Consider the following 21,374-nt stretch of genomic DNA (forward strand, 5'->3'; position numbering starts at 1 on the left):
GTGGCGTAGGGCGTGGTGATGGGGGTCTTTGGGATGTCGTCCGGGTGCATGGGGACCTGTAGTAGCCCTTCAGTAGGTCCAATTTTGAGAAGATTTTGGCGCCATGGAGGAAGGAGGTGATGTCGGCGATGTGGGGCAGTGGGTAGTGGTTTGGCTCTGTTCTAGTGTTGAGGCGCCTATAGACCCCGCAGAGGGGGAGGGAGCCGTCCTTCTTCGTAACGATATGAAGTGGTGACGCTCCACACAAGATCGTAGAATAGCGTTTTGACAATTCCAAGTCGATATTCTAAAAACATCTTCAAATGGGTATCCACCTGCATCAACAGCTTTCACTGTACAATAACGGCAATGCGTAGCATACTGGAAGGCAGGCTTTTTCGGTCTTAATGATGGTGAAGGAAGTGTACTTTCTTCTGCCTTTCTATTTGTAGCGGCTGCTGTCTTTCTTGTTTGTATGTTTATGCCTGCAACGAGAGTGGACCGGCTGGCCTTCTTGAACAATAACGGAATAACCTCTTTCCTTGCTTGCATTGTTAATTGTAGATGCTGCCTTTTCACCAATTCGCACTGTTCCATCCTCAGCATCCACTGCAACACCACACATGACACAAGTATCCCAAGTTTTACCTCCTGGTTCATGCATCACTACCTGTCAAAGAAAGAGTTATGGTTTATAACAGCAAGATATGCAAATGGGCAAAATAGATTGTTGCGTTCGTTGTAATTAGTAAACAAACTATTACGAAATTGATTAGATATTAATATCTGAATGATTTCCTCTAAACAATTTTGCTCAATTATGTGATTTTAGTGCGAATTTCGTAAACGAAAATCAAAGTTTTGAGCACGGACCTTTGACCCAGGAGCTTAGTGAAGTCAAGGATCAAATTTGATGCCTGATATAAATTCCCTGGTCATGTTCCTATTAGTAATCAATATATTTATATATTTTGAGAAAATATTTGTTAAATCAATGAGAACAGCCGCCATTTTGAATATTTAATTTCGCAAATTTACCAAGGCCGCATTTGTCCCAATGTTTAATGGTATTCCAAAGGGTCCAAATGGCACGTTCATGCAATAAAACAAACCATTACATTATGTTTAAATACATCCTGTGAGGGCAACTACCAACTTAGTGGGAGAGCGACCGGGGCACTCCTGCCGCCCGCCTGCATCTTGCCGTTCGAAGCTGTTCAATTACCGAGGCACAGCGAACCACCTGCTTCACTCCCGCTGCTCGTTCGCCTGACGCCGTTCGACGCCTCGGTCGACTGAACCACCGAGGTTTCTCAACCCGTTATGGGAGGCGACTTGGTGGCCGCCAGCTCCTTCATCGTCAGACAGCGGCCGGGCCTCGCTCTGAACACTTGATTCTACTAAGGCTTCAGCACTGCTCTCACTCGGGTTAACTCAGATACCATGGGCTCGTTCTGGGTGCCATACCTCTCCCCTCTCCACGCCTTGGACTCCCGTTACTGTCGTAAACCTGACGCCCCTTTTTATCCCTGCGCCTCCCTCGTCTACCATGTCTACACCACTTCAAGGACGAAGCTGTGCTGCCTCGTCATTACCACTCAAAGGACGAGACGCCCAGAAGAGGAAGAAGCCGTGCAACGGGTCATTGCGGAGTTCGGCGTGCTGAAGCCTTCGTGTTGGAGACCTCAGATTGTGAGGCTGTTTTGGGGTTTCTACTTTATTTTATTTTATTTTTTTTTTTTTACAGCAAAGGAGACAGTTCAAGGGCACACAAAAAGCAAACATTAATGAAAAAAAAGCCCGCTACTCACTGCTCCTAAAAAGAATCCAAAGAGGTGGCCGAAAGATAGGTCAGTTTTGGGAGGAGAGGTGTCCTGATACCCTCCTCTTGAAAGAGTTTAAGTCGTAGGCAGGAGGAAATACAGATGAAGGAAGATTGTTCCAGAGTTTACCAGCGTGAGGGATGAAAGAGTGAAGATGCTGGTTAACTCTTGCATAAGGGGTTTGGACAGTATAGGGATGAGCATGAGTAGAAAGTCGCGTGCAGCAGGGGCCCGCGGGAGGGGGGAGGCATGCAGTTAGCAAGTTCAGAAGAGCAGTCAGCGTGGAAATATCGATAGAAGATAGAAGAGAGGCAACATTGCGGCGGAATTTAAGAGGTAGAAGACTATCACTATGAGGAGGAGAGCTGATGAGACGAAGAGCCTTAGCCTCCACTCTGTCCAGAAGAGCTGTGTGAGGGAGCCCCCACACATGAGATGCATACTCCATACGAGGGCGGACAAGGCCCTGTATATGGACAGCAACTGTGCAGGGAGAAGAACTGGCGGAGACGGTACAAAACGCCCAGCCTCGAGGAAGCTGATTTAGTAAGAGATGAGATATGAAGTTTCCAGTTGAGATTTTGAGTTAAGGATAGACCGAGAATGTTTAGTGTTGAGGAAGGTGATAGCTGGGTGTTGTCAAAGAATCGGGGAGAGTTGTTTGGAAGATTGTGTCGAGTGGATAGGTGGAGAAACTGTGTTTTTGAGGCGTTGAAGGACACCAGGTTCTTCTTGCCCCAATCGGAAATAATAGTAAGGTCTGAGGCTAAGCGTTCTGCAGTCTCCAGCCTTGAGTCGTTAAGTTCCTGAAGGGTGGGTCTTCTATTAAAAGAAGTTGAATAATGCAGAGTGGAATCATCGGCGTAGGAATGGATAGGACAGTTCGTTTTGGAAAGAAGATCATCAATGAACAACAGAAAAAGAGTGGGAGATAGGACAGAACCATATGGGACACCACTGTTAATAGATTTAGGAGAAGTACAGTGACCGTCTACCACGGCAGAAATAGAACGGTCAGAAAGGAAACTGGAGATAAAGGTACAGAGAGAAGGATAGAAACCGTAGGAGGGTAGTTTTGAAAGCAAAGATTTGTGCCAGACCCTATCAAAAGCTTTTGATATGTCCAACGCAATAGCAAAAGTTTCACCGAAACGGCTAAGAGAGGATGACCAAGAGTCAGTTAAGAAGGCTAGGAGATCACCAGTAGAACGCCCCTTGCGGAACCCATACTGGCGATCAGATAGAAGGTCAGAAGTGGAAAGGTGCTTTTGAATCTTCCGGTTAAGGATTGATTCAAAAGCTTTAGATAGACAAGAAAGTAAAGCAATAGGACGGTAGTTTGAGGGATTGGAGCGGTCACCCTTCTTAGGTACAGGCTGTATGAAGGCATACTTCCAGCAAGAAGGAAAGGTAGATGTTGACAGGCAGAGGCGAAAGAGTTTGACCAGGCAGGGTGACAGCACGGAGGCACAGTTTTTAAGGACAATAGGAGGCACCCCATCAGGTCCATAAGCCTTCTGAGGATTGAGGCCAGAGAGGGCATAGAAAACATCATTTTGAAGAATCTTTATAACAGGCATAAAGGAGTCAGAGGGGGGATGAGTAGGAGGAATATGCCCAGAATCGTCCAGAGTGGAGTTTTAGAAAAGTTTGAGAGTCGAGTTCAGCCTTAGAGATAGATGAGACGGCTGTGTTGCCGTCAGGACTGAGGAGTGGAGGGAAAGATGAAGAATTGAAGTTTGAGGAGATGTTATTGGCTAGATGCCAGAAGTCACGGGAAGAGTTAGAGAAAGCAAGGTTTTGACATTTTCTATTAATGAAAGAATTTTTGGTTAGTCGGAGAATAGATTTGGCACGATTTCGGGCAGAAATGTAAAGTTCATAATTAGCATTAGTTTGAAGGCTCTGGTACCTTTTGTGAGCTACCTCTCTATCATTGACAGCACGAGAACAAGCGTGATTAAACCAAGGCTTTTTAGCGTGAGGAGTAGATAAAGAACGAGGAATGTATGCCTCCATTCCAGAGACAATCACCTCTGTGATGCTCTGAGCACACAGAGGGTCTCTATCCTGGAAGCAATAATCATTCCACGGGAATCGGAAAAGTACATCCTCAGGTCGTCCCACCGAGCTGAAGCAAAATGCCAGAAGCATCGCCTCTTCGGTGGGTCCAGAGGGTGTACAGGAGCGATAGGACAGGATGCAGAAATAAGATTGTGATCGGAGGAGCCCAACGGAGAGAACAGTTTGACAGAATAAGCAGAAGGGTTTGAGGTAAGGAAGAGGTCTAGAATGTTGGGCCGATCTCCAAGACGGTCGGGAATACGTGTAGGGTGCTGGACCAACTGCTCTAGGTCGTTGAGGATAGCAAAGTTGTAGGCTTGTTCACCAGGATGGTCAGTGAAAGAGGATGAAAGCCAAAGCTGGTGGTGAACATTGAAATCTCCTAGGATGGAGATTTCAGCGAAGGGAGAGTGGGTCAAGATGTGCTCCACTTTAGAATTCAAATAGTCAAAGAATTTTACATAGTTGGTAGAGTTAGGTGAGAGATAAACAGCACAGATGTATTTAGTAATAGAATGACAGTGAAGTCTTAACCAGATGGTGGAAAATTCAGAAGAGTCAAGGTCGTGGGCACGAGAGCAAGTGATGTCGTTGCGCACGTAGGCGCAACATCCAGCTTTGGATTGAAATTTAGGATAGAGATAGTAGGAGGGAACAGAGTAGAGATTGCTGTCAGTAGCCTCAGAAACCTGTGTTTCGGTAAGGAAGAGAAGGTGAGGTTTAGAGGAGGAGAGATGATGTTCCACAGAATGAAAATTAGAGCGAAGACCGCGAATGTTGCAGAAATTGAGAAGAAAGAGGTTCGAGGAGTTATCAAGACACCTCTCGGGTCGGCAGGCAGAAGGGGAGTCCTCCCTGGGGGAATTTGTGGTCCCCCCCCCCCAGTCGGGGACTCCGAGGCTTGGTGTATGCGCGCCATTTTGAAATTTTGATTTTGGGAAAAGGTGTATATGTTGTGTGAATGTAGTGTGGTGTGGATAAAGAGAGGATCTGTCTTTAGAGAGCATGCTGAACTACTCTCCGGTGTTGGTGAGACAATAAAGTAAACTGGTGTCTAACCATTTATCTTTTTGTTTGTTATCCCTTCCGATTACAGCACCCAACTCTGGAACCTTGACACGCCCCCCGTTTTCATCTATTTGACATGGACATAAAATTGGCTATTAGTTTGTATTTCGTGTGCACAATATTATAATTAAGAGGAAACCAAATACTAAAATAAAGAGACATCTTCACTCTAAAAGATCATTTATATGATATTTTATCGTGAAATTAGCAGTTTGAGAGATATTGAAGGAAATTTGAGCTCAAAGTAGATTTTTTAAGGTTTTTTGAAAAATACGCATTCCACTTCTGGGCGTGTTTACCCCAAAAAACTAAGTTTTAGAGCAAACATTTGTGAAGACAAACTAGATCAGGATTAAGTCCCCTATTCTTTCGTTGCCTATACCTCTTAGCCGTGAGATGCACCGTTTTGGAGAAAAAAAAACGTGAAAATGTGGGAATATGTACCTACTGAAAGGGTTAAGTGTGAATTTATCAGGTTCAAAATGGCCGAACCTGTCCCATTTTGGATAGGGTGTTCTTAAGGGACCATATAACCAGTTCATGCAATAAAGCAAACTATTAAAATTTGTTTCACTTAAAAAGCTATTTCCCGTGGATTATATGTCCGGAATGGCATTGCTTGCTCTTGATCCCAGGATCTTGAATATTTAGAATTTTCCACCATTAGGCTAAGTATGAACTCCCATTCTGTTACTAAAAAATAGGCAGAAAATTACTGAAAATGAAGTAGGTGACTGGTGAGTGGTTTATCGTTCTCTTCTCCTCTCCTTCATATCTCTATCTTGGCCACAACAACTGCGCAAAGATTCCGCGGAACTTTATTAATTAGCAGCACGAGTCTTCTTTCCTCCCTCCCTCGTGCTGCTTGGTGGTGATGGCTGCCCAGGGAAGCCATTACAAGGGGGGCGGGTGGTGACGGTAGTGAGAGGGTGGTTGTGGTGAGGGTGACGATGGTGAGAGGGTGGTGGTGATGGTGGAGTGAATGGTGATGAGGGTGACGGTGGTGAGAGGGGTGGAAGTGGTGGTAGAGTGGGTGGTGGTGGGGGTGAGTGTAGTGAGAGGATGATGGTGGTGGACTGGGTGGTGGTGAGGGTGACGGTAATGAGAGGGGTGATATCACTGTGGTGGTGGAGTTGGTGATGGTGAGGGTGAAGGTATTAAGAGGATGGCGGTGGGGGTGAGGGTGGTGAGAGGGTGGTGGTGGTGGTGTGGGTGGTGGTAAGGGTGACAGTAATGAGAGGGGTGATATCACTGTGGTGGTGGAGTGGGTGGTGGTGAGGGTGAGGGTAGTAAGAGAGAGGTGGTGATGGTGAAGTGGGTGGTGGTGAGAGTGACGGTAATGAGAGGGGTGATGTCACTGTGGCGGTGAAGTGGACGGTGGTGAGGGTGATGGTAGTGAGAGGGTGGTGGTGGTGGTGATGGTGAAGTGGGTGGTGGTGTGACGGTAATGAGAAGGGTGATATCACTGTGGTGGTGGAGTGGACGGTGGTGAGGGTGATGGTAGTGAGAGGGTGGTGGTGAAGGTGAGTAGTGTGAGAAATAGGTGGTAGTGTTGATGTTTAGTAGTGGTGGTGGTGGTTGTGGGGATTATATGTCTTATTGGAGAAGTAGATGTAATAGTTGTAGACACTAGTAGCAGTGCAGTAACTAGTAGTAGTAGTAGTAGTAGTAGTAGTAGTAGTAGTAGTAGTAGTAGTAGTGGTGGTGGTAGTAGTAGTAGTAGTAGTAGTAGTAGCAACGGTAGAAGTAGTAGAAGCAGCAGCAGTAGTAGTAGTAGTAGTAGTAGTAGTAGTAGTAGTAGTAGTAGTAGCAGTAGTAGTATTTTCCTTCCGTCGTATCTGGTGCAGGGGAGCGAAGCCAAGCAGAGCCGATTCAGTTGACTGGTCATGCGTTTTTACCATAACATTTTAGTCTTTTGATCCCTCTAACATCCTTTTTCTCTGTCTATTTATCTATTTATCTATGTAGCTAGCTAGCTAGCTATGTCTATTTATCTAAAACTATTCTCTATATATTTATCAATCTATATATGTCTGTCCAATATTTACTTCAGCGACATTAAAGCTGCTTTTTTTTTTAACTTTTTATTCGTATGTATTCCTCCGTAGGAGCGCAGGGGAAATTTTCGCTAAAAAAAAAACACGGTTTGATCTTTTATTTTCGTGTCACAGACTGTAAACAAAACCTGGGAGACAAGAGAAGGAAGTATTATCTTTTTTGAATGCAGTTACCAAGGAGATGGAGACGGGAAGGAGGAGGAGGATGAGGAGGAAGAGGCGAATTATGCTGACGAGGATAAGAGAGAATAGCACATGGAGTGGTGAAAAAAAGAAAGTTGATGATGTTGGTGACAAACAAATAGGGGAGGAAGAAAGGACGAATGTTAAGAAGAAAAATAAGAATTACAAGACGAGATAATTAGAAACAAAGAGAAGTAGGAAAGGTATGAGGAGGAAAGGAAGGAGGAGGAGGAGGAGGAGGAGGAGGAGGAGGTCGAAAAACGCGTGAGGAGTGAGTGTTGTTGAGTTTCCAGGCGGGTTCGTGAGGTCGAGAAAGCTGTGCAAGAAGGAAGGTGGTGGGTCGATCCCTCTATCTTCTCCTCTCGTCTGTTCTGTTATATTCGTATGCACTGTGGAAACGACGTAAAAAATATATGCGCTTGCATTAATTTTATATTTTCTTTCTCTTCCATCATTTCGAGACAATAACATGATTTTTTTTTAATAGTAAATAATTTTAATAGATAAATAAAGTTTATTTTGTTATATTTGCATTTGCTGATTACTCGCTTCCGTTTTTAACTTTTGTTTCCTTCAGTATTACATTAAGAGAAAAAAAAAACGTATGAGCACTTTGTTATGTGCATGAAAAAGTTAAAACATATTAGAAAAGCGAATAAAAATAAGATAATATGCCATATGGCCAGAACAATACACACACACACACACACACACACACACACACACACACACACACACACACACACACACACACATATATATACACACACACACATCTACACACACCCATACACACACACGAACGTACGTCAGTGGACTAAAAACACTATTTTTTTCCACCCTGAACAAAAGCAGGGGCTGTGCCAAGAGGTGGCCTTCCTTCCCATCTTATGCTCTAAGGCTGATTCACACTATACGTAAAGTGACAAGCACGGAACGTACCTTCCCGGCCCATGACAGTCCCGTGCAGGTCCGGGCCGTTTATGTGCTGGTGTAGTGTGAAAACACATGCTGTTGCCGGTCCGTTACGGTCTCGTTCAGGTACGGTCACGCCCCGTAAACGTGCTGGTGTAGTGTGAATCGGCCTTGATTGGTCAGAGTGCGGGCACTGTATCCCTGGTTTAACTCCCGCCCACCGGTACAAGGCAGGGATGGAGTATTCGTGTTCGGTATTCGTATTTGAATACATTCGAATACCGTACATAGGTGTATTCGTATTCGTATAAGTAAGTATTGATATAAATCAAAGTATTCAGATTCGTATTCGAATACAATGAAAAATTACTCGTATTCTGCGATTTATCTGACGAATACTTCAAAATTTGTTATCAGAAATAACAGCCGTTGTTCTTAAAAACTCGAGCCTCCTGAGTGGACGTGTAATTGCATGTATAGTACAGGTTGATGAGCTCATTTTATTGTTGAATGAATTTAAAACAGTGCTATAACCAATTACGTCAATATTTTTTTAATGAAAAGTATTCATGAATGTATTCATAATACTTTTAAGAAGTATTCTTATTTGTTTTCGAATCAAAACCATTTCAGTGTATTCGAATTAGTATTCGTATTCGTTAGAATCTGAAGTATTCGTATTCGAATACAGGTTTTGTATTCACTCCATCCTTGGTATTACAAGCTGACAATTTTCAGTAATTTTCGTGTGGCCTATGGCTACCCACATGCAGTCTTGATTACCACCTATAAGCCCGGACTCTAGCAAACTCTCTAAAGAGGATCAAGTGGAGCTCCGGGGTGGGAGCATGAACCAAGAAAGAAGGCGCCACTATAAAATACTCATATTTCTTAATCTCTCTCTCTCTCTCTCTCTCTCTCTCTCTCTCTCTCTCTCTCTCTCTCTCTCTCTCTCTCTCTCTCTCTCTCTCTCTCTCTCTCTCTCTCTCTCTCTCTCTCTCTCTCTCTCTCTCTCTCTCTCGACACTCCTGACTTCTCCTGAGAGACGGACGTGACCTCCCCGCTACGGCCACCACAGCCTATCTTACCCGCGCTACACACCTTGTCAACCCTGCGTTTTCGTTATGCTCTTTGGATTTGCGTATGCATTCACGTGTGTTTGTGTGTTCTTGCTTGTGAACTTTGTGTGTTGCCTGTGATTTCCCGACACGTATTTTGTGTGTGTTCGTTTGTGGTTTCTGTAAGTGTGTTTGCCTGTGGTTGCCTCTGTTTATCTCGTCTCGTCGGCGGGGGCGGACGTGCTTTGCTGTGTCGCGCTTCTGGGTGCTTTGTTGTGCCGCCGAGTGTTTTTACGTGTGATTTGGGTGTGTTTGGGTATTTTCGAGTGTTTTTGCTTGAGTCTCTGGGTGTTTTTCGTGTTTCGAGTGTGTTGTGTTTCCGAGTGTTTTTGCGTGTGAATTGGGTGTGTCGGGTATATCGGGGTGTTTTTGCGTGAGTTTCTGAGTATTTCTCGTGTGTTTCGAGTGTGTTGTTGTATTTCCGAGTTTTTTTTGCGTGTGATTTGGGTGTGTTAGGTGTTTCCTAGTGTTTTTGCGTGAGTTTCTGAGTGTTTCTCGTGTGTTGTTGCGTTTCCGAGTGTGTTTGCTTGTGATTTGGGTGTGTTAGGTGTTGCCGAATGTTTTTGCGTGAGTTTCTGAGTGTTTCTCGTGTGTTGTTGTGTTTCCGAGTGTGTTTGCGTGTGATTTAGGTGTGTTAGGTATTTCTGAGTATTTTTGCGTTAGTTTCTGAGTGTATCTCGTGTGTTTCTCGTGTGTTGTTGTGTTTCCGCGTGTTTTTGCTTGTGATTTCGGTGTGTTAGGTATTTCCGAGTGTTTTTGCGAGAGTTTCTGAGTGTTTTCGTGTGTTTCGAGTGTGTTGTTTGCAAGTGTTTTTGCGTTGTGCTTCCCGACACCTCACCCTTTGAATTCCCCTAAGGATTCACTCTGCTCCTCCTTCCCCAGCCTTCCTCTCACCTCAATACACTCTCTTTAAATCCATAAGAAGATTAACCCTTCTTAGCCACCCTTTCACTCACCTCACCTCACATGTTTTCTTAACACCCCCCTCGCTCACTTCACCTCACATCCTATTCTACCCACTCCTTCACCCACCTCACCTCACCTCCTTTCCTAACCCTCCTCTCACTCACCTCACCTCACCTCCTTTCCTAATCCCCCTCTTCACTCACCTCACCTTCCTTTCCTAAACCCCCTCTTCACTCACCTCACCTCCTTTCCTAATCCTCGTCACTCTGTTTTTCTCTTTCATTTCAGACAATCAATACTCACTTTCAGCTAAGGTGGCGCTAAATAAGTGCAGTACTTGTAGCGGAAGTTTCTCAGCTCACTTTTTTACCGGGCGTACGGTCGCCTGTCGACGGTGTCTCACCCGGCAGCATACCGAGACAAGACAGAAGGAGCAAGAAGAGAAGATGGAAGTAGGTCAAAATAAAATAATAGAGCTTTTTCGCACTGTTGCCTTCTTGCAGGAATTCATCCAGGCTAACGTTGCTGTGGTGCCGAACCCTTCTCCCACCGCCCCCTTGCCTTCAGCAGTACCGTCGACACCAGCGGACAACACCACGCAGCGGGAGGGTGGTAGTGGCACTGCCCATGATTGCTTCACCGTCGTGAAAGGAGGAGCCAAACCAGCCAGACAAGCAATTTATCCTGTTCATTGCTTCAACAGGTTTGTCATTCTGGAGGAGGAGGACGAGCAGGAGAGCACCTTCCTGTTGAGTGACTCCATGCTTCGCCAGCAGGTCGTTGAGTTCTGCGGCATTTCCTCGTCGATGACGGAACTATTGCTATCCTGGTGCTGGGATCGACGATGTAACAGCTGCTCTTGAGGAGATCTCTCCCCAGGCTACTAATGATTCACTGTTTGTTATTCACACAGGTACCAATGATGTCTGCAATGTCCGATTTGAGGAACTGCTGGATAAGTATCGTAGACTTATCCAGCAGTACAAGACGAAATCAAATAATGTTCTCATTTCAGGTGTTATCCCCAGAATGTCGGCTGCTTAGGTCTTTTACAGTAAGGCCTTTAGCCTAAATAACATACAGTACTTCAAACTCTTTGCAGGGAAATGGACGCCGGCAACGTAAACTTTTAGGATTAATTTTATGACACGAGGAGTCTATTTCAGAAAGATGGACTCCAAATGTCTGCAGTCGGTGCGTCAAAATTTGGGAGGCTGCTTCACGGCGCTGTTCGAGACTTTAGAGCAAAAAACGAGTCGTGCGTTCACACCCGTCCACTTAAATATAGATAGTTGTCATGCGGCCACCACTTCACTAAATCGTAAAATAACTAACAACTCCGTTTCTCGAGTTATAACAAAAGACAATTTAAGGCTTCTTAGCTTTAACGCTCGAAGCTTAAGAAATAAGATCGATGGATTGCAGTGGCTAACTAAATCAGAAGACTTTGATGTAATTGCCGTAACTGAAATATTTATTGACACCGCTAATGACTTAATTTCTGAATATAATATAGATAACTTTATATTTTTCAATAAAGACCGAGTTAATCGTAGAGGTGGAGGAGTGGCTCTTTACGTCAAAAGTAACTTACAGCCCGTTGATAAAACACCAGAGGACAGTACTGTAGAACACTTGAGCGTGAGTACAAATACCGATCAATTAAAACTCAACATATCCGTCACTTATTGGCCTCCAGGCCAATTTCGCGAGGATGGTGAAATAATGTATAGCCTTTTGCAAAGAACTCTCCGAGACAATGATGCATTGATTTTGGACGATTTTAATCTACCGCATATAGACTGGCAGACCCTCACGGGATCCGAGGGGGAATCGCACAGGATGTTAGACTTCGTTGAAAATAACTCCCTTAGCCAAATGGTTAGTGAACCAACGCGCGATAATAATATTCATGATCTTGTATTAGTAACTCAAGAGAACTTAGTTGACAATGTTAGCGTTGGCGAACACCTCGGATCATGCAATCATAGACTGGTGCGTCTCGACATAAGAGCTCAAACAAGGATTGCAGAGAATATGGTATTGGTTCCCAATTTTAAAAGAGCGGATTTTGAAAGAATAAGACAGTCATTAACGAACTTTCAATTAGTATCCAACATCGACGTCGAAGAATCTTGACAAGACTTTAAAGCTCGATTACTAACCGAACAAAATAAATCCGTGCAATCTTGTGAAAAGCGCCGAAAAGCTAAAAATCCTCCGTGATATAATAATGAAATCAAACTTGCTCTCCAAAAGAGGAACGTGTTATATAGGCAAAAGATAACCGATAACTCTACCGAAAATAGTACACGGTACTACGAAGCAAGACGACAAGTCAAAAGTTTAATCAAATAAGTGAAACGGAGGTACGAAGTAAACATTGCTGTAAATTGTTAGTCAGATCCTAATTTTTTTTTTTAGATATATAAACAACAAAAAAAAGAGATTCGAAGTGGGATTGGTCCATTAACAGATAATTCGGGCAATATCGTGACAGACAGCCAATGCATAGCGAACACGTTAAATTCTTATTTCGCCTCGGTTTTTAATAGTAATTCTACCGATACTGCTGCTGTTCCTAACACTACTGAAAATCCCAGTCATACCCTCCCTGACTTTAATATCAGTACAGATGGGGTTCTCAAAGCGCTGCAGTCACTTAAAACTTACAAAAGTCCAGGACCTGATAAAATATATCCAAAATTACTTAAAGAAATATCGAGAGATACTCAGACCTTTAACAATGCTGTTTAATATGTCTTTACACCATGGTATCGTTCCTAGTGACTGGAAAATGGCTAACGTAACACCCATTTTCAAAAACGGCGACCGAAAACTACTGGTTAATTGCAGGCCAATCAGCTTAACTTCAATTATTGGTAAATTATTTGAGACAATTATTCGAGATAAAGTATTTAACTACCTAGAGTGTAATTCGCTAATCCTGGACTCGCAACATAGTTTCCGTAACAACAGATCTTGTTTGTCGAATCTATTAACGTTCTATAACGAGCTTTTTGCAGTCTATGATGTGTCTAAATCACTTGATATTATTTAATTGGACTTCCAGAAGGCGTTTGATAAAGTACCACACTACAAGCTGCTTCATGAAATCAAGGAAATAGGTATCGGGGGTAAGCTTCACGAATGGATCAAGCACTGGTTAAGCAATAGAAAGCAAAGAGTTGTAATAAATGGAGTGACCTCTGCATGGATGCCAGTCACTAGTGGTGTCCCCCAAGGCTCTGTCCTGAGACCCGTTCTCTTCGTCATTTACATTAACGACATTGACCTTGGTCTCAATAATTCCATTAGTAAATTTGAGAACGACACGAAAATAGGCAATGCGGTACTTACGGAATGTGACAGGCGGAGCCTACAAGAAGATTTGCGTAAAATGTCAGATTGGTCAGTAAAATGGGAAATGCCTTTTAATATAAACAAGTGCCAGATTATGCAGGTTGGATCTAGAATTATAAAGAAGGACTATGAAATGTGCGGCGATAAAGTTAAAGGCGTTCACTCGGTCAAAGCTCTTGGCGTCACAGTCGCGTCTAACCTCAAGTTTTCCCAGCAGTGCAACGAGTCTGAAAAACAAAAAAACAAAAAAAAACAGGATGATCGGTTTGATTAAGTCAAATTTTTCACTCAAGAATAGAGATTTTATACTACCTTTGTATAATAGGTTCGTCAGACCTCATTTGTAGTATATCGTGCAGTTTTGGTCTCCCCATCATGCGAAAGACATTGTTAAATTAGAAGGTGTTCAGCGTAGAGCAACCAAGATGATTCCTTCATTACGAAACAAACCCTACGAGGAAAGGCTGTCACATCTAAATCTGTTTTCTCTTGAAAAACGCCGCCTCAGAGGAAAACTGATCGAGTGTTTTAAAATACTTGACGGGTTTACCAACGTGGATCCGACCAAGCTGTTTGTGATGGATGATTAGACGCGAACGAGAAATAATGACGCTAAACTCAAATGTAGACAAGTTCATTCAGATTGCACAAAATTCTTCTTCACGAATGCTGTCGTTCGAGATTGGAACAGATTACCACCATCAGTGGTGCAGTGTGACTCGATTGCATCGTTTAAGAATAATCTTGACCGCTATCTCCTCCATCTAAATGTTCAGTGGCTTAAAACTACCCACATGCTGTCCAGAAGACCACCTATCAACCCGGACTCTAGATTCTAGGATTAAAAATGAGCTCCGGGAGGGCAGCATGAGCCAACGCAAGATGGCGCCACTATAAACACTCGCCTGCGCCAGAACGGGCTGGGCTGACCATCAGGCCCCACCGGGAAGAAGCCTTGGACCGACCATCATGAATCCAGGATCCACCGGGAAGAAGCCTACCGGGGTAATAGGCCAAGACGTAAAAAAAATAAAAAAAATAAAAAAAATTATATACAGGCATATACATACAGACAGGGAGACACACAGACAGAGGCAGACACACAGACAGACACACACACAGACAGGAAAGGGAAAGATGCTGGAATATATTAAATATTAGGCGAAAGCATCATGGTTGGAAATATGTTGATGCGGTGGAAAACTTTTGAGTAAGAAGTAAATCTTATATATTTAATTAAGCACTACTTAAACGTAATTATTTTATTACCGATATTGTTAATGAATGCTCGTCGTTCATATATTTATTTTTGTTTTAATATGACGTTGAGATTTTTCGTGTGTGTGTGTGTGTGTGTGTGTGTGTGTGTGTGTGTGTGTGTGTGTGTGTGTTTCGTCTCCACCAATATGTATTTCTTTGGCATCACAGAGTGTGATGGCAGCTGCCCCGACCTTTCCGCAGGCTGCTGTGACGTGCATCTCTTAGGGTGTGTGTATGAATATGTGCGTGTGTGTGTCAAAGGAAATTTATTATTCTATATTATTTTTACAAAGAAGGGCCCATCACGGGTCCGTTGCCGGCACCGTGATGGCGGCAGCGTTGCCGCGTACAACAGCAAGGCTAACACGTTGTCTGAGACAGCAGGTGTCCCGTTTATCTCCCGTCTGTGCTGTGATACGACGTCCAAGCTGTGTAAGGAACTTGGAGACCGCGGGTCCCAGCACGCCGGTCGTCTCCACTGCGAGGGGTTCGAATCAGTATCGCTGGACAAGTGCGGAGTAGCGTGCATGCTTCCGTTGCTCAGCAGCGCGGGCGGCGGCTCCAGGGGTTACGGCGCAGGCGGTGACTTGAGTGGAACTGAAGGTGTTTGAGCAGGTGGCGTCCCAGACCAGCGACCTTCCGCTGCTGAGCGGTGTGATGGTGACGCCGTCTGGCCGCCGACCGTCACCGCGGTCGAGGCCTCGTGGCTCGAGGAGCGCCGGCACTCCTGCAGCTGCCAGGCCGCGTCTTATGATATCGTTGATGGCTGTGTGTCTTGGGAGGCGGCCTGGGTCTCGGGGGCAGGATAGCTGATGGTGACCTAGGCTGTCCGCCATAGCACCACATTTGCATCTGTGTGGTAAGCACACGGGAATGCCGAGCCTTAGGGCAACGCCTACCCGAACAGGGAGGGGAAAGCCGAGCTTCTCCACGGGGAGACCATCTAGCCATGCTCCGCTGTGTGGTTCGGCAGCAGCAAGCAGGCGGGCGCGATGAACCTGGTTGCATTCCTCATGGAGAGTGTCAAGGCGTTTGCGAGAGGCGGCTTCGTCCAGCTGGCGTTGCTGGAGTGGCGACTCTGCGGAGAAATCCTGGGCGTCTTGTGGTCGGATGAGATCGGTGAAGGCTGTGAGGGCTGGGGCAAGGAGCGTCCGGCCGTCGTCGTTTGAGCGACAGGTTATTCGTCCAACAAGCTCCTGCGTAGCACTCATGGAGGAGATGAAGGCGGGTAGGGCAACGTCTTCCATACGCCTGATGCCGATCCCGCCCAGGCGATTGAGCAGAGACGCTTGTTTCCGGCTGTCTTCAGGAGATCGATGTTGCAAATGCTGGAGATGGCCGTGCGTTTGATGTCGTCTATACGGCGGAGGTTTTCAGGGGCACGTGAGGTGGGGGCCGCGCGCATGAGGTAGGTGAAGTGAGGGACATCGGAGTATCGGGAGAGGTGTGTGTGCAGGACATGAGTATATTACTACAGGAGATTATCAGGGCGAGTAGGAGTAGAAATGTCTGCGTAATGGGGGACTTTAATCATAGGAATATAGACTGGGAAGACCTAATGGGTGACCTGGAAGCCGAGGATTTTCTTGAAGTTATACAAGATAATTTCCTTAAGCAGGTAGTTACTGAGCCTACCAGAGGAGATAACATATTAGACTTAGTCCTAACCAATAATGGGAACTTGCTACGAACGTTAGAGGTGGGCGGAGAGTTAGTAAATAGTGACCACAGAACAGTTCGTTTTATCTTAGACTGGGCGGTAACCCGCGAACCAAACCCAGTGTTAGTGCCAGATTTTAGAAGAGCAAATTACGAGGGGCTTCGAAGACATCTTGAAGGGGTAAACTGAGATAATTTAGGGATTCATGAGGGCCAGAACTGCGGATTGGAGAGCCAGGAGAACCAGGTAGAAATGTCTTACAATAATTTTGTTAGAGTAATAGTAGAGGGGCAAGGACAGCATATACCACAGCGAACACTTAGAAAAGAATACAATGGTCCTAAGTGGATGACTCGTGGACTAAAACACGAGATCGGGTTAAAGAAGGGAATTTATCAGAAAATAAAGAGTGGTGAAACACATTTCAGGGACCGGTACGTCGAACTATTTAGATTAGTTAAGAAGAACACCAGGATAGCAAAAAGGAACTATGAGATCAAAGTAGCAAATGAGGCGAAATGTTTTTTTTTTTTTTTTTTTTTTTTACAGCAGAGACAGCTCAAGGGCACAAAAAAGTAAACATTAATAAAAAAAAAAAAGCCCGCTACTCGCTGCTCCTAAAAAGAATCCAAAGAGGTGGCCGAAAGATAAGTCAGTTTCGGGAGGAGAGGTGTCCTGATACCCTCCTCTTGAAAGAGTTCAAGTCGTAGGCAGGAGGAAATACAGATGAAGGAAGATTGTTCCAGAGTTTACCAGCGTGAGGGATGAAAGAGTGAAGATGCTGGTTAACTCTTGCATAAGGGGTTTGGACAGTATAGGGATGAGCATGAGTAGAAAGTCGAGTGCAGCGGGGCCGCGGGAGGGGGGGAGGCATGCAGTTAGCAAGCTCAGAAGAGCAGTCAGCGTGGAAATATCGATAGAAGATAGAAAGAGAGGCAACATTGCGGCGGAATTTAAGTGGTAGAAGACTATCAGTTTGAGGAGGAGAGCTGATGAGACGAAGAGCCTTTGCCTCCACTCTGTCCAGAAGAGCTGTGTGAGTGGAGCCCCCCCACACATGAGATGCATACTCCATACGAGGGCGGACAAGGCCCCTGTATATGGACAGCAACTGTGCAGGGGAGAAGAACTGGCGGAGACGGTACAGAACGCCCAGCCTCGAGGAAGCTGATTTAGTAAGAGATGAGACATGAAGTTTCCAGTTGAGATTTTGAGTTAAGGATAGACCGAGGATGTTTAGTGTTGAGGAAGGTGATAGCTGGGTGTTGTCAAAGAATAGGGGATAGTTGTTTGGAAGATTGTGTCGAGTGGATAGGTGGAGAAACTGTGTTTTGAAGCGTTGAAGGACACCAGGTTCTTCTTGCCCAAATCGGAAATAATAGTAAGGTCTGAGGCTAAGCGTTCTGCAGCCTCCAGCCTTGATTCGTTAAGTTCCTGAAGGTGGGTCTTCTATTAAAAGAAGTTGAATAATGCAGAGTGGAATCATCGGCGTAGGAATGGATAGGACAGTTCGTTTTGGGAAGAAGATCATCAATGAACAACAGAAAAAGAGTGGGAGATAGGACAGAACCCTGTGGGACACCACTGTTAATAGATTTAAGGGAAGAACAGTGACCGTCTACCACGGCAGAAATAGAACAGTCAGAAAGGAAACTGGAGATAAAGGTACAGAGAGAAGGATAGAAACCGTAGGAGGGTAGTTTAGAAAGCAAAGATTTGTGCCAGACCCTATCAAAAGCTTTTGATATGTCCAGCGCAATAGCAAAAGTTTCACCGAAACGGCTAAGAGAGGATGACCAAGAGTCAGTTAAGAAGGCTAGGAGATCACCAGTAGAACGCCCCTTGCGGAACCCATACTGGCGATCAGATAGAAGGTCAGAAGTGGAAAGGTGCTTTTGAATCTTACGGTTAAGGATTGATTCAAAAGCTTTAGATAGACAAGAAAGTAAAGCAATAGGACGGTAGTTTGAGGGATTGGAGCGGTCACCCTTCTTAGGTACAGGCTGTGTGAAGGCATACTTCCAGCAAGAAGGAAGGATAGATGTTGACAGGCAGAGGCGAAAGAGTTTGACCAGGCAGGGTGACAGCACGGAGGCACAGTTTTTAAGGACAATAGGAGGCACTCCATCAGGTCCATAAGCCTTCTGAGGATTAAGGCCAGATAGGGAATAGAAAACATCATTTTGAAGAATCTTTATAACAGGCATAAAGGAGTCAGAGGGGGGATGAGTAGGAGGAATATGCCCAGAATCGTCCAGAGTGGAGTTTTTAGAAAAAGTTTGAGAGAAGAGTTCAGCCTTAGAGATAGATGAGACGGCAGTGTTGCCGTCAGGACTGAGAGTGGAGGGAAAGATGAAGAAGTGAAGTTGGAGGAGATGTTTTGGCTAGATGCCAGAAGTCACAGGAAGAGTTAGAGAAAGCAAGGTTTTGACATTTTCTATTAATGAAAGAATTTTTGGTTAGTCGGAGAATAGATTTGGCACGATTTCGGGCAGAAATGTAAAGTTCATAATTAGCATTAGTTTGAAGGCTCTGGTATCTTGTGTGCGTTACCTCTCTATCATTGACAGCACGAGAACAAGCGTGATTAAACCAAGGCTTTTTAGCGTGAGGAGTAGAGAAAGAACGAGGAATGTATGCCTCCATTCCAGAGACAATCACCTCTGTGATGCGCTGAGCACACACAGAGGTCTCTATCCTGGAAGCAATAATCATTCCACGGGAAATCGGAAAATACATCCTCAGGTCGTCCCACCGAGCTGAAGCAAAATGCCAGAAGCATCGCCTCTTCGGTGGGTCCAGAGGATGTACAGGAGCGATAGGACAGGATGCAGAAATAAGATTGTGATCGGAAGAGCCCAACGGAGAGAACAGTTTGACAGAATAAGCAGAAGGGTTTGAGGTAAGGAAGAGGTCTAGAATGTTGGGCCGATCTCCAAGACGGTCAGGAATACGTGTAGGGTGCTGGACCAACTGCTCTAGGTCGTTGAGGATAGCAAAGTTGTAGGCTTGTTCACCAGGATGGTCAGTGAAAGAGGATGAAAGCCAAAGCTGGTGGTGAACATTGAAATCTCCTAGGATGGAGATTTCAGCGAAGTGAGAGTGGGTCAAGATGTGCTCCACTTTAGAATTCAAATAGTCAAAGAATTTTACATAGTTGGTAGAGTTAGGTGAGAGATAAACAGCACAGATGTATTTAGTAATAGAATGACAGTGAAGTCTTAACCAGATGGTGGAAAATTCAGAAGAGTCAAGGTCGTGGGCACGAGAGCAAGTGATGTCGTTGCGCACGTAGGCGCAACATCCAGCTTTGGATTGAAATTTAGGATAGAGATAGTAGGAGGGAACAGAGTAGAGATTGCTGTCAGTAGCCTCAGAAACCTGTGTTTCGGTAAGGAAGAGAAGGTGAGGTTTAGAGGAGGAGAGATGATGTTCCACAGAATGAAAATTAGAGCGAAGACCGCGAATGTTGCAGAAATTGAGAAGAAAGAGGTTCGAGGAGTTATCAAGACACCTCTCAGGTCGGCAGCCAGAAGGGAGTCCTCCTGGGGAATTTGTGGTCCCCCAGGCAGGGACTCTGAGACATTGCTTAATTGAGCCATTTTGAATTTTGAATTTTGGAAAAAGGTGTATATGTTATGTGAATGTAGTGTGGTGTGGATAAAGAGAGGATCTGTCTTTAGAGAGCATGCTGAACTACTCTCCGGTGTTGGTGAGACAATAGAGAAACGGTTAGTGAGGACATGGGAAGGGTCTTTGGAGGGCTTCAGCTCCCTTCTCACCTCCCATATATACCTCACCGGGAGTGGCTTGCGCCCGTTCGGTAGGTGTCTTCCTACCTACTCCTACTCCTAAAGGCTTCTTTCAGATGTATAGAACAAAAACGCGGGAGAAAATTGGACCGCTGAAAACAAACACAGGGGAGCTAGTAGAAAATTACGAAAATATGAGCACATTGTTGAACGACTACTTCCTTTCAGTATTCACACAGGAGGATCGAACGACTATAGCGGAAAGGGTTCAGGTGTACGAGGGCGGGGATGGCGATAAATTGAGGGATATAATCATTACCAGGCAAGTAGTTCAGGATGAGATATATATGCTTTAGAAGAACAAGTCGCCAGGTCCTGACGGGATATTTCCGAGGGTATTAAAGGAATTAGATGATGTACTCAATGACCAACTAACCGACATCCTTAAGATGTCGGTAAATAATGGCTATGTGCCGAGCCTATGGGAAGTAGCTAATGTGACGCCGATTTACAAAAAGGGGGACAGGTCAGTTGCTTCAAACTATCGCACAATTAGCTTAACATCGTTTATAGGCAAGATGCTGGAGTCCGTAATAGCCAGGAACATTCGGGAGCATTTAGAGAAACATAGCTTAAATCACAACTCGCAGCATGGGTTCACAAAAGGTAGGTCATGCCTCACCAATCTCTTGTCCTTCTACAATAAAGTATTTGAGGCGGTTGACATATGGAAATTATGATGTAATCTATCTTGATTTTAGTAAAGCGTTTGACAAAGTTCCTCACCAACGACTGTTGCTTAAATTACAGGCTCACGGAGTAGATGGTAAAGTTTTGAACTGGGTCAAGGCGTGGCTTAGCAATAGGAAGCAAAGAATGCAGATCAATGGTAAAAAATCTGACTGGGGATGTGTTACGAATGGGGTCCCACAAGGTTCGGTATTAGGTCCACTTTTGTTTATTATTTATATCAATGACTTAGATAAAGGAAATAGTAGTGATGTTAGTAAGTTTGCAGATGATACCAAGATCGGTTGAGTAATTGAGTCGGATCAGGACGCTAGCATTCTCCAGGGTGAACTAAATAGATTGTATGACTGGGCGGATAAATGTCAGATGCAGTTCAATGTAGGGAAGTGCAGTATTCAGAGTGTAGGTAGGAACAACCCATCACATAACTATTGCTTAAATGACACTCTCATAAGCAGGTTTAGGTGCGAGAGGGA

This window comes from Eriocheir sinensis, chromosome 24 (genome assembly GCF_024679095.1).
Source record: "Eriocheir sinensis breed Jianghai 21 chromosome 24, ASM2467909v1, whole genome shotgun sequence".
In the NCBI taxonomy this organism is placed as follows: Eukaryota; Metazoa; Arthropoda; class Malacostraca; order Decapoda; family Varunidae; genus Eriocheir; species Eriocheir sinensis.